The sequence below is a fragment of the Leopardus geoffroyi genome, chromosome A2, assembly GCF_018350155.1.
Source record: "Leopardus geoffroyi isolate Oge1 chromosome A2, O.geoffroyi_Oge1_pat1.0, whole genome shotgun sequence".
NCBI classification, from domain to species: Eukaryota; Metazoa; Chordata; class Mammalia; order Carnivora; family Felidae; genus Leopardus; species Leopardus geoffroyi.
Window position 1 is genome coordinate 166485181 of NC_059331.1, and position 12867 is coordinate 166498047.

A 12867-nucleotide genomic window follows, 5' to 3' on the forward strand; every position below is an offset into this window, starting at 1 on the left:
TTCCATTAGCACGTGGTGTGAGTTCTTAGGATAATCACAGGAGACACCGGGAAGCCTGGTGAGATACTGGATACGCAGACGGAGGATGTCCCCAGATCCTATGTAAACACACAGCTCTGACCCCCAACCCGCGGCCACCAGTCGGGGAAGCCAAGCCGCGGTCTGCAGCCACCAGCCCCAAACGGCCAGGCCTTGATCAACACCCGCCAGCTTCCCTCGCTCTCGCCCCCACCTCCAACTTAGGACGGACGGGGAAAGCCAAATACGCCCCCCCAACCAACCACGTAGGATCCTGCTTCTGGTCAGCCCTCCTGACTTCCCCACGCCCACGGCCCCCAGCGGGGCGCACCTGACCCCCTTTTCCACGGTGCGGCTCCCCTCTGCCAGCTCGGAGTCCCCCCCACCCCGACCTCCCGCCCCAGCACGAGGGATGGTGACTGAGCCCCGGAGCTCCGCACTCCAGCCGGCTGGGAGCTAGTGGCCCTGCTCTCTCTCACGCTGGTGGTGTCTTAGTCCGCTCAGGCTGCCGTGAGAAAACCCCACAGACGGGGCACTCACACAATAGGAATGTACTTCTCACAGTCTGGAGGCTGGAAGTCCAAGATCAAGGTGCCGGCTGATCCAGTGCCTGGTGAGAGCTGTCCTCCCGGCTCATAGACGGCCGCCGCCATCTGGCTGCGTCCTCACAGGGCAGAGAGGGAGGGGCCGGGTGGGGGAGGGCGCTCTCTCTTCCTATCAGGGTGCTAACCCCACCATGGGGTCCCACCCTCATGCCCTCATCTAAGCCTAATTTCCTCCCAACGACCCCACCTTGTAAAACCGCCACCCTGGGGGTAAGATCCCAACCTACGAATTTGGGGAGGATACAAACATTCCGTCCCTGGCAAGTGCTCTTTATTTAGTTTCCGGCTGGCAGAAAATGGGTGTTGGAGAGGAGTTGCTGAGGAGTGGGTGGGAGCCCTGGGGGTCAGGAGGAGGGAAGGAGGGGGAGGAAGGGAGAGGGACGGGGACACGAGGGGAGAGAGGGAAGGAGGGGGTCCAACCCCGGGGACACTGCCTCCGAGCGGGGCTCCCCAGAGAGTCCGGACGGGCCCTCCTGCAAACCACAAGCTGCAACGCTGCCATCGGCCCCCGAGCCCCACCACTCACTGCACGGATCGGATCGGGGAGCTAGAGCCCAGGGGAGGCAAGGCGGCTGCCCCCCAGCCCGGAAAGGCAGCAGCACTAGGTGCTTCTTCCCGTCGCTGTGTTTTCTCGTGAGGAGAAGCTCCAAAGGCCAGGTTCCCGAGCCTCACGGGCGCCGCTGGGGCTATCGGCCTCGCCAGCTCCGGGGGCCCAAGCCCCCAGCCAACACGGGGCCGGCCTCGGTGGAAACGGGTGTCAACGTCTGGGTTCCAAGCAAACCCCAGGTCGGCCTCCTTGCTAGGAAGTCTCACGTTGCGTCAGCGGTGGCAGTTCTGGCGTTGTGTTTCCCGGGCTGGGATCTGGAGCGACACAGGGGAGCGGAACGGCCCCAGTCAGCCACACCCTCTACAGCGCGGCCCTCGAGCTGTGGTGCTCACCAGAACCCGCGACGGCGCTCTGCAAAGTAGACCGGAAGCCCCAGGACACCGACGCGCCTGTGTGCACCTGTCCGCACTTGAGAGGCACCACGCTGAACGCCGCGGCTCTGGCTGGTCTCTCTGCCCCGATTCCCCTTGAACCCAGAACCAACCACCTCACAGAGGCTTCCCATTTCCTGTGGGCCGGTGTCCGAACTCCTGAATCATACCTTACAGCGCCCCCAATCCCCAGGCCCAGTTTATCTCACAGACTTCCCCTCCCCTGACTACCCTGCACACGCGGCCCGGCCACGCGGACAGGCTCTCCTCTCCCTGCACGAACCCCACACGCCGCTGCCCCTACACGCGCTAGCTGCCTTTACCGCGACTTCCCCTTTCACAACAATGATTCCCAGCCACTCGGACACCCCGGCCTGGATCATCAGCGGCCGTCCTGTGCAGGCAGGGAGCTTAGCTGCTCGCTGCCCTGTATTTACCAGATGCACTATTTACCATGACAGTCAAATATGTCCCCCAACATCGCCCCATGTCCCGTGGGGAACAACATCACCCCAGTTGAGAGTCAGATCTGTTTAGATGCCAGGCCAGGTTCACGGGCTAATGAACAACTCTGCACTTGCCCAACCCTGGGAGGCGGCATCGCCTTGGACCTCACAGCCTACGTGTCTTACCTGCCTCGTCTTAGGGCCCAGCCTTACTGCACAAAGCCTTCCCTCGCTTCTGTTCTGGAGGGTGTCGAGAGCTCTATGCCCATAGAGAGTTTATTCTGACTCGTCAAATATCTGTTTGCTAGATCTGAAGCCCTGGGAGGGCTCTGCTTCTGCTGGGGCTCCTGAGGCCTGACTCCTGTGACCAAAGAAGACTGCCGAGGTGACCGTGGGCCTCTCCAGGCTGGGCCATTACAGGTACTGAAGCTTCTGCGTCTCTGGGATCAGGCTGTGAGGACGCTCAAGCAGCCCCAGGTGAGGAGCTGAGGTCTCCCCCCACAACACCCAGGACGCACGAGGGCACCGCTTTGGAAGTAAGTCCTCCTGCCCCATCAGTCCTACGGAGGGAGGCTGGTGGCCGGAATCTGCCAGGCAGGCCACTCTCGAGTTTCCAACCCTTAGAAACGGCGCTGATAAATGAGCATTACTGTTCCCGCCACTGAGTTTGGAGTAATTTGTTACATGGTGTCCGATAATATAACCCTGACCGTCCCCCCTCCCGTTAGCTCTGGAAGAAGCTGGGGATGCACGGGATGCCCCATAGATGCAGCAGACTCCCTGCCCCCCCCCCACCCCAGTCTGGCTAAGGGAGTGGCCCCAGGCATCAGACACCTGCTCAATCAGGAGACGTTGCCAGGTGGGGGGAAGCAGGCCGGTGGCAGAATTCCCACAGACACTTTCTACCAGGCACCCTCGTTCTTGTCTCCCTCTTCCTTAGAAACGGGCCCCCAAGTTTTAGCTGGGCCCGTGGACATCCAGAGGAAAGAAACACAACTTCCGACCTCCTTTGACTAACCTCTGGCCGCTGAAACGCATGTGCAAATGCCAAGAGGCGGCTCCCACCATCCCACCTTAAGAGGCCGCAGGTGAGCACCCTGTCCCCTCACCGTCCTCTCTGTTCCCTCAGAGCCAAGCAGACACCCGTCCGTGACGTGGCTCCCACACATCGCTGCGAGCACAGCTCAAACCTCTAACGGGTGCTGCAGAATGTTTTTGTAAGGGCTGGCTATTCCAGACAACAAAGCCCTCGTGTTGGGCAAAGGCAGACGACATCACAGCCGTTCACTCTGCACAGAGCAAGGGCCGCGGCAACCATCTTGATGAACATTTATCGAAAGCTTGCTTCGTTCCAGGCACGGTTCTGTGCACGTCACGTGGATCCACGTACAATCCTGACACAATTCACACATCGATCTACAACGCCTTGTGATGCTGTGTTCTTGGCTACATTTCGCAGACCAGGAAAGAAAAGGAACAGAGAGGTGCGGGCCCCGGCCCAGGTGAAGGAAGATGGCTAGCGGCCAGAATGAGGACCCTGCCACCACTGAGCTCCCCTCCAAAGGGGGCTCTCACTGGGTCCTAAGCCAGAGTTTAGCCCTATCTGGGCACAGGTGACCTGTGACCCATTGTGACCACCAAGCACTTGAATAATAGGTTTGGTTTGGGTTTGGGTGGTGCCGATTGGTTTGTTTTGGGGGGAAAGAGTACAGGAGGGGCCTTCTGCCCAGGCGCCTGGAGAGAAAGTGACTGGAAGGCTCTAACGCTGTGACAGGAGCTCAAGCCAGAGCTGACGGGCCCATTTCCCGGGAGAGAGGCAGGTGAGGAGCTTGGGAGGTGGGCGTTCTCCCCACTTCAGCGGGAACCCACAGAGCATCCATCCGGTAACTCCTCCGGGGGATCCGGGGCCACCCTGGCAGCCCAGGGTCTGCAGCCCGTGCTCTGCTGGTCGACGTGGCCGGACCCAGGGTGGTGAAGGGCTCCAGAGGGGACACGCTGCCCCGTATGTCTGGACAGGCCACGCACACAAGCGGGGCGGGGCATCTGTCCTGCCGATCCCACGGAAGCCCTGTGCTGGTGTCTGTGCTGGGCTCTCTCCCAGGCACTCTTGGAAGGGTGTTCTCAGAAGGCGAATGTCCCAAATTAAGACGGCAGTGGGCGGAGCCTGTGACATATAAATCACTGCCATCCATGAGACCCCAGGGGAGCTTAGGGTCTCTACTGTCACTGGTCAAGTAGATTTCGCTGCCCATATTGCTTATGGGGAGGGGGCACCTTAAAACCAAATATATATAGCAAACTCATTCACTAAAAATGCACCAGTGTCCCCAAATTCAAGCAGATTGTTGGAGTTTTATGCCTCCGATTATGTTAAGAAATGTATAGTTTCTAAATAACCATTTTTTACAGGCATCTTACTATTGTCTACGAGTCAGAATAATGATTTGTTGAATGAGCTAGTCCTGCGCCCAGAGGAAGAAGACAGCCTGTTGAGCTGGACGATGACGCGTCTCCGGGAGAAAACCGTTACAAGCGTCCGTCTGTAGCGTTTGCGGATTTCTGTGCCGTAAATACTTCTGTTGCCGCCAATTTCAGAGGGTCAACCTAACATCCCTGAAAACAGAGCTGGACCGCGACGGGCAGGATTCCTTCTTGCAACACCTTCCGTGAGGAGCGGCGAGCTTCTCTGGCCGCGGACCCTTACATCTGGGGCCACCGTGGGAAGGGAGGGGGCGGGGCTCCTAGACGGGCGGAGGATGCTTGCACTGGGAGAAGCTTCTGGCCGGGTCACAAAACCACACGCTCCATCCTGGCCGTGGTGTCCTCAGTGGCTTTGGGGGGGGGGGGGGATCTTCCACAGATGGACTCAGCATCTTGCCACCTGATGTCAGGCCGTCTGGGGACAGGGGGAGTCTTTCTTTCTTCTGTGTCAGGCAGAGTGGGTAGAGACGGGGTGCGCGGCGGCTGGGAAGAGGCAGGGGTGACCTCCCCGTGATGCGGAGGACGGAAGGAGGTGGCAGCGGGCCGTCCGGGGGGCCCCCGGGGAGGAGCGGACGGCGGGGAATAAGCCTCACAGCACAGCACCGGCTCCACCAACGTCACAATGCACCACAGCTGTCGCACTTGAGCACAGACGTCACAAACATTCCTTCAAACATTCAGCCACTGCGCTCCGTGAACTCGTCCACCGCCTGACAGTGACCCCCTCCCCCCTCCCCATCTCATCACAGTCTGGGGAACTCGGTGCCACACGTGAGGACCCTCGGGCAGCCCTAAGGGGTGGCAGGAGGGGAGGAGCAGGAGGGGAGGAACGGAGCCCCCTCCCCCCCCGGCCAGCGGATTCCCCCGCGAGGGCTGATTCCGGCTGAGAGCTGGGCTGTGAACGTGAACCAGAGCGTCCAGCCAAACTGCAGCCGCATGCCCGACCCTCAGAATCCAGACGATAAATGCTTCTGGGTTTTAGTCGGTAAATGGTGGGTTATTTGTTACACAGCAGGGGCAGCCCATACAATCCCAAACGCTTGTCATCTGAGCCCCTGACACACGAGGAAGCCGTCTGTCTGGACGCCTCGCTGGCCCCGTGAGTGCCCCGGGGCTGGTCGTGAGGCAGGCGGGCCCCCTGCTAAAATGAAAACTCCTCCTGTCCATGAAGGTGCGCTCAGGAGCAGGACAATCCAGATGCTTCCGCAGGTTCCGACAGGCCTTAGCAGAGTGCCCAGTGCAGGAGGCCCCCCGCTCTCCCTCCGACCCCCAGGGCAACTTCTCCCGGGTCTTCACACACGAGACTGAAGGCCTTTCCACTTTAGAAAGTCGCAAAATGCACCCTCATGACAAGCAGGACAGGGCGAGCGACAGCACACAATTGGGTCTGAGCAACCAGCCGAGTGAAGCCACCGGCTGGGCCCGCGGCAGCCGGACGCGGCCAGAGAAACGCAGCCCCCCCGCCGCTGCCCTGCTCCGCGTCGTGTCGTCCAGCTCTGACTCTGTAGGGAGTCCCCACTCAGCTCTCTGTGACATCGGCGAGTAATGGCACTTCTTTTGCCTGCGGTTTTCTATGGTTCCCGCGGAGAAAGGGGAAGACGGGGGGGGGGGGGGGGGGGGGGGGGGGGGGGGGGGGGGGGGGGGGGGGGGGGGGGGGGGGTTCTGCCGGCTTTGTGCCACGTTGCGTCAGGGCCTCACCACGCCGGGCACCAGGTGGCCACTGATAGGTAGCCAGGAATGTGATGGCAAACCACTGCGTTTGGTGGCTTACCCACCCGATTTCCCATCCCCCACACTCCCTCAGGGCCAGTCCGCCAGCTGCCAGGACAGCGGGACGGATGCAGTTCTGTCCTCCGTAAGCGGGAGCGATGCTTGTGCCCGGCGTCCCGGGAGCTGCTTCGCGGGGGTGGGAGGGCGGTTAGAGGGCTTGGGGGGGCCCCCAGGCCGGGTGCGAGGGCCGGTCCCCTGCCCCGCAGGAAGGACAGCTGCAGTGAGGAGAGGCCGTGAGGACCAACAGGTGGCGCTGGTGTGCAGAACACAAACGTGGAGTCCCCTGAGCGGGCTACTCTCTAGGTCTCTGCTGCCGCTGTGTGTCCTGGGCCAAGTGTCCTAACCTCTCAGAGCCTAACTTTTCTCCCTGGTGGAACAGAGACAAGCGCTCAGAGGGGACAATGATGTGAGCTATGGATGGAAAATCCTAAAGTCGTGCTTGGCCGACAGTCAATAAAGTGGAGCTAATATTGTTCGGAATGTCTAGAATTGGGTTGTTTTTTTGTTTTTGTTTTTTTTATCTTTAACCAAAACAGTATGAAAAAGGCCTGACAATTCGCATTTGTACTGCATCCCGAAAAATATTTGGGGAACGGGTTTCCAGGCACTGGCAAGAACAGGAAACAGCTCGGTGCCCACGCACAGGCCACGTGAACTTTGGGGCTCCAGTCAATGCGCAACGTGACGGCCGCCTGAGGGTCCCCAGGGGCTCCGGTCCTGTGAAACGCGCGCTCGGCCAACGTGTGCGAGCCCCTCATCGTGCTGGTCTCTCTGCTTCCCGCCAGGCGAGCAGGGCCGGGCCACGTCCAGCCCGCAGGCCTCGGGGAGCGTCTCCCGCGGCAGGTGCCACCTGCGCACGGCCGCGGACACCGAGGGGCGGGACCAGGGCCACGGTCCCGGGAGCGGAAGGCAGGGCTCTCCCAGCCAGCCCCGCCCCGCGCCCCGCCCCCCCGCAGCTCGGCCCGCAGCTGAAGGACCCTGCAGGCGATCCCCGCCCCCACCAATCGATCCCGCTCCTCCAGTCGACCCCCGTCCCCCGCCCCCCAGCCCAGCCTTCCCACCACCCCCCGCCAGCCTCGCCCCCAGTCGACTTCCGCGACCTCCAGTCCAGCCCCGCCCCCTCGCTCAGCCCCGCCCCCCAGTCAACGTCCACTCTTCCCCGCCCCCCCAGGCCAGTTCCCCTACCCCCTTACCCCCGCCAGCCCCGCAGTCTACCCTCGCCCCCGCAGCAGCCCCCACCCCAGGCCGGCACCAGGCGGGGGGGGGGGGGGGGGGGGGGGGGGGCGGGCAGGGCTCCTCCCCGCCGGCTCAGGTCGCGCGTGGACGCCGCCCGCAGAGGGCAGCAGAGGCACGGCGCTGGGCCGCCCGCCCAACGGCGACGCTCGGGTAAGTGGCACGCGGGGGGCCGGGGCCTGGCAGGCGGCGCGGCGGCCGCGGTGGCAGCCCGGGAGCCCCGGCGGGAGGTGACACAGCCCGCGCCCACCCCCCACCCCCCCTCCAGCGCAGGCGGCACTGGCCCAGCTCAGAAGGGCGGGCTGTCGCGAGCAGGGGCAGCGGCAGCCGCGGAAGGGACAGGAGTCCGCACATCCGAGAGCCGCGGCCAGGGCGGCCAGGGCCTGAATGCAGCTCTGGGAACCGGTGCCGCCCGGCTCCTTCCAGCGGCCTCCTCGCGTCCGGAGCCCAAGCTGACGCCGGGGCCAGAAGCAGCCAGAGGCGGTGCCCGGGCCCCCACCCCCCAGGGCAGGGGGCCCGGCGAGGCCTGGGAGGCAGACAGGCCGCCAGGTGCAGCAGGCCGGGCGGGGAGATGCCTCACTCCTCGAGGACTTGCTCGGGGACGGCGGACAGGGGCTGAGACCCTGCGGCCCCGCGGTCACCTGTTGAGTCCCCTCATAGGCCTGCTTGGAGACACAGAATCCGGCGCTCGGGAGAACGCTCACGATCGCATAAGGGCACGTTGGCTCTCCCTGCCCGGGCTGCGTGTCCCTTGTTTTCAGGTGTGCCTTGACTCACTCCTAGACCCGGCTGGCGAATGCCCACGGTCCCGGAGAACCCTTGGGGGGTTTCTAGACGCGGATCCCAGCCTTGCTGGAGACTCGATCCCCAGAACACCCGACCACCGCCCAACCTCCACCAATTAGCCATCTCGGAAACATCAGGTAACGTGGACTTCAGGGAGACTGTCCCCCTATGAGGGCTTTTCTGCGAAGCCCTGAACTTGGGGCATTCGGAAGGACCCCTGCAGCCCTCACCCCAGGTCTGCTGGTTCCAAGTTCACTGATAGTTTGCATCTGTCCTTCCCTGCAGTTGGGCGCTGCTTTCCAGAACTAGCAGTGTGCCCACAGGTGCTTCGGGGAGTCTAACTGGGGCTGTTAATTGAGCATTTAACTCGCACCTGTAAGTGCGTCCATCTGTGCTGAGACTCTGTGACGTCATTGTTTGGGGCGTGGGTGCCGTGTACTGTCTCCTCCGTGCAGCCTGCTAAGGTATTATTCCCAAGAAGCCGCTTTGGTTTCCGGCGCTGCCCCGATGAGCGGTTAAAATGAGCGATTTTGCATCCATAGGAGGTATTTGGAGTTTAGCTATGAATTATGGAGTCTCGTACCCAGCTCCTAAGTTCTGCTACGGTTCTATCCAAACCCCGGAAAATAGCTTTGTTTCTTATTAATACAAGTAGAGACTTTTCAAAAGTTCAAACGTTTTTCTGGGGAAATGTGTGCCTCTGTGTTGTGTGTGTGTGTGTCTGTGTGTGCAAAGATACAAGCATAATTAATTTGCTGTCATTCCTTCTTTAAATTCCGTACAAAAAGTCGTCACTCTTTTTTTTTTTTTTTTTAACGTTTATTTATTTTTGGGAGAGAGATCTCGCACGTGCGGGGGAGGGACAGAGAGAGAGGGAGACACAGAATCCGAAGCAGGCTCCAGGCCCCGAGACGCGGGGCTCAAACCCACGAACTGCTGAGATCATGACCTGAGACGAAGTCAGACCTTCACCAGCTAAGCCACCCAGGTGCCCCCCCAAAATCGTCATTCTAAGGAAGAGGAGTTGTCAATGCAAAATGAACAAAGGCAGAGAAGGACAGATATTATGTGTTTTCACTCCTACGTGGATCTTGAGAAACTTAACAGAAGACCATGGGGGAGGGGGAGGGGAAAAATAGTTAGGAACAGAGAGGGAGGGAGGCAAACCACAAGAGACCCTTAAATACAGAGAACAAAGTGAGGGTGGGTGGGGGTGGGGGAGAGGGGAAAATGGGTGACGGGCACTGAGGAGGCACTTGTTGGGATGAGCACTGGGTGTTGTATGGAAGCCAATCTGACAATTCGCTATATTAAACAAAAAATTAAAAAAATTTTAAAGAGAGGGGCTGGCTTAGTTAAGCGTCCGACTTCAGCTCAGGTCATGATCTTGCAGTCTGTGGGTTCAAGCCCCGTGTGGGGCTCTGTGCTGACAGCCCGGAGCCTGGAGCCTGCTTCGGATTCTGTGTCTCCCTTTCTCTCTGCCCCTCCCCTACTCTCTCTCACTCGCTTGAGCGCACGCTCTCTCTCTCTCTCAAAAAATAATACATTTAAAAGAAAATTTGTTTCATTTTAAAGAGAAAGGAAAAGAGTCTTCCTCGAGCCCAAGTTAGGACAGCTGCCCAGGGTACCTGTCTTCACAAAGAAGAGAGTCCTCTGGGGAGGGGTCTTGTGGTACAGGGTCATACGTTTGCGTTTTTTCCTTTTCATGAAGAGTTACAAATCGTCATGACAGAGGACATTCCAAACAGTTACAGACTTTGTTTTATGTTTTTATTTCTTAATCTATTTTATGTTTTTAGTGTGTGCAAGGCTGTATGAATTTAATCTTACGGGAACCAGGGAGATTTTCTTTTTATATCTGCAATGCTCCTTTTGGTTATTTATTTATTTTTTAACAAAGCAGATGTACAGTGTGTGCACGGGACAGAAATAGAGCCCACGCTCGGAGGTTTTGCGGAGTCGTTCTGACCTTGGTAAATGTTCAAGTCTAGCTTCCCTGGGAGCCCAGGAGCAGGACCCACAAACATCAAAAGTTGAAATTTTCCTTTATCATTTCCTCTTTTTGATCAGTAATCTTTCCTCAGAAAGCACTGACGATCAACCTTATGTTTTCCGGTCCCTCGGTGCCAGGGTGCCTGGCTTGTCTGTCCAGGGCCCATCAAGTCCCTGTTGCTAGGTATGAACATAATGTATTTTTTCACCCCAGTTCCTTGTTGGGGACTTACTGTAACAGAACCGGTGGGAAGCTTAAAAGTGATAACATGTTCTCTATAAAGTCCAACCGGTGAGCAAACAGTATGCGTGCTTGGCTTAGACTGTTTTTGCGTTTGGTAAGATATTTAAAACAATGACTCGTGGACAGAAAAAGAATTCTAGTAAGTACAACTTGAAGGAACCAATGTGATGTTGGAATCGACTTAGGCAGGAGAAAAATCCAAAGAGTCTTGATGAAAAGGTGGGAAAATTCTTGATCATTCAAGAGGGAAGCTAGAGCCTGTTCCCACTGAGGAAACATACACGTAACATACGTTCCATGGTGACTCTGGGACAGAGACTTCCCGAAATTCAGTCCCCCGTCAGGAGGTTATCTCAGGACCAGGAGAGGGGGCTGTGGGCGCACTCTGAGGGCTGGGATGACCTGGATGGGGTCTCTCCTTATCTCACATAAGGAAAGCGGGGCCTTGCTTGTTACCAGGCAGGAACCCGATGAGTCCAGGCTGCTGCAGGGACAGCCAGTGGGTTTGTTGGTGGGGACTGGGAGACATAATAGCCAGTTATAGCCAGTTAGGGAGAAGCACTTCTCTGAAAAGCAGGCTTTCAGTTTTCTGGTAATTTCTACCTCATTAACCCTATGGGGCATGGATTCAGTTCCTCCCTGAGTTACGACTTTTCCTCAGTCTTGAAGAATTGGGGGTGATGGTGCTTTGGCTACTTCCTTGTCTCCTTGGGTGATGTAGGTGTTGGGTAAAGAGCAGTTTTGGTAAACCTTAGCTGAAACATGCCTACACGCAGGGCTAAGCAGAAAGTTCTAACCTGTAGGTCACTGCAGCAAGGGAAACAGAAGCAACACGGTGTCAGACATGTGGAGACTTTTCCGGTTAGAATTTCCCATCGTGAGTCCTTCGTTGCATTTCGATGGAGCGTGAGCAGAGCTCTGTCTTCTGTTACTGCTTCAGCCGATTTAGGGTGTGGTCGGGGCTTTGAAACAGAAGGATTTGACCTACTTGTAACTTTTGGTCTCTTGTGCTAATTGAGGGGGCATCAGAGGTAGTTATATTTTTCTACATAGTTTGGCACTACGTGACGTTAATTTCATTCCCAAGTGTATTCCAAGCAATCCTAACGGTGTAGTCAGGGGTGGGAGTCTCGAAAGTTGATCTGATCCCAGTGGGTATCCAAGGGAATGGATCAGTAACCCAGTCTCTGCCACCTTAAAAAAGGAGGTGGGGGGCAGGGGCCTCTTGTACCCATGTGACTTGCTGCCTGATTATCTGGGTCCTTACTTCCCAGGAGTTCATCTAGGTGTCACAAGTGGTGTTGTATACACTCTGCCTTGTTCAGCAGGCAATAAGGTTAATTAATGAGAGGCATTTCTATGGAAACAAAAGGAAAACACAGGTAATGGTTGGAGCAAATTATAAACCCAGTGTCTGAGTCCTGGATGCTGCCAGTGAGATATCTGTATGACAGGATTCAAGCATCCTCAGGTGGAGTGGGGGCAGGCAGCAGCAATCTGATGGATTTTTCTGGTTTGTAGTTCAGATGTCTCTGGTGATCCTGTGTGTGGTCCATAGAGCAACAGACACTAAGAGGGCCTCTACATGAGCCATTGTGGCCGTGAGTTTCCCGCACCTCCCAGTCCATGAACATGGAATATCTTTCCATTTCTTTGTGCCATCTTCGATTTCTTTCATCGGTGTTTTGTGGATTTCAGAGAACAGGTCTTTCACCTCCTTGGTTAAGTGAATTCCTGGGTATTTTATTATTTTGGGTGCTATTGTAAATGGGATTGTTTTCTTAATTTCTCTTCTGCAGCTTCATTATTAGTGTGTAGAAATGCAATGGATTTCTGTGCATTGATTTTGTATCCTGTGACTTCGCTGAATTAATTTATCAGTTATGGTAGGTTTTTGGTGGCGTCTTTTGTGTTTTCTACGTACGGTATCATGTCATCTGAAAATGGCGAAAATTTTGCTTCTTCCTTACCAATTTAGATGCCTTTTATTTCTTTTTCTTGTCTGATAGCGGTGGCTAGGACTTGCAGTACTGTGTTGAATACAAGTGGTGAGAGTGGACATCCTTGTCTTGTTCCTGACCTTAGAGGAGAGGCTCTTGGTTTTTCCCCATTGATTATGATATTGGCTGTGAGTTTTTCATACATGGCCTTCACTATGTTGAGGTATGTTCCCTGTAAACCTACTTCGTTGAGGGTTTTTATCTGGAATGGATGTTGTATTTTGTCAGATGATTTTTCTGCATCTGTTGAAATGATCACATGGCTTTTATCGTTTCTCTTATTGATGTGATGTACCATGTTGATTGATTTGTGA

General features: G+C 56.9%; 1 long non-coding RNA gene across 4 annotated transcripts in view; it reads left to right on the forward strand.

Moving 5' to 3' along the window:
- The first annotated feature begins 7558 nt into the window (after positions 1-7558).
- Positions 7559-12867, forward strand: part of LOC123607157 — a 29680-nt gene continuing 24371 nt past the window's right edge. For 3 of the 4 annotated variants that reach the window (XR_006716670.1, XR_006716672.1, XR_006716674.1), the window contains exon 1: positions 7706-8454. This is a non-coding gene — a long non-coding RNA (uncharacterized LOC123607157). Of the gene's footprint in view, positions 7685-7705; positions 8455-12867 lie in introns of those variants that run through there. The other variant, XR_006716673.1, reaches the window with a different exon arrangement.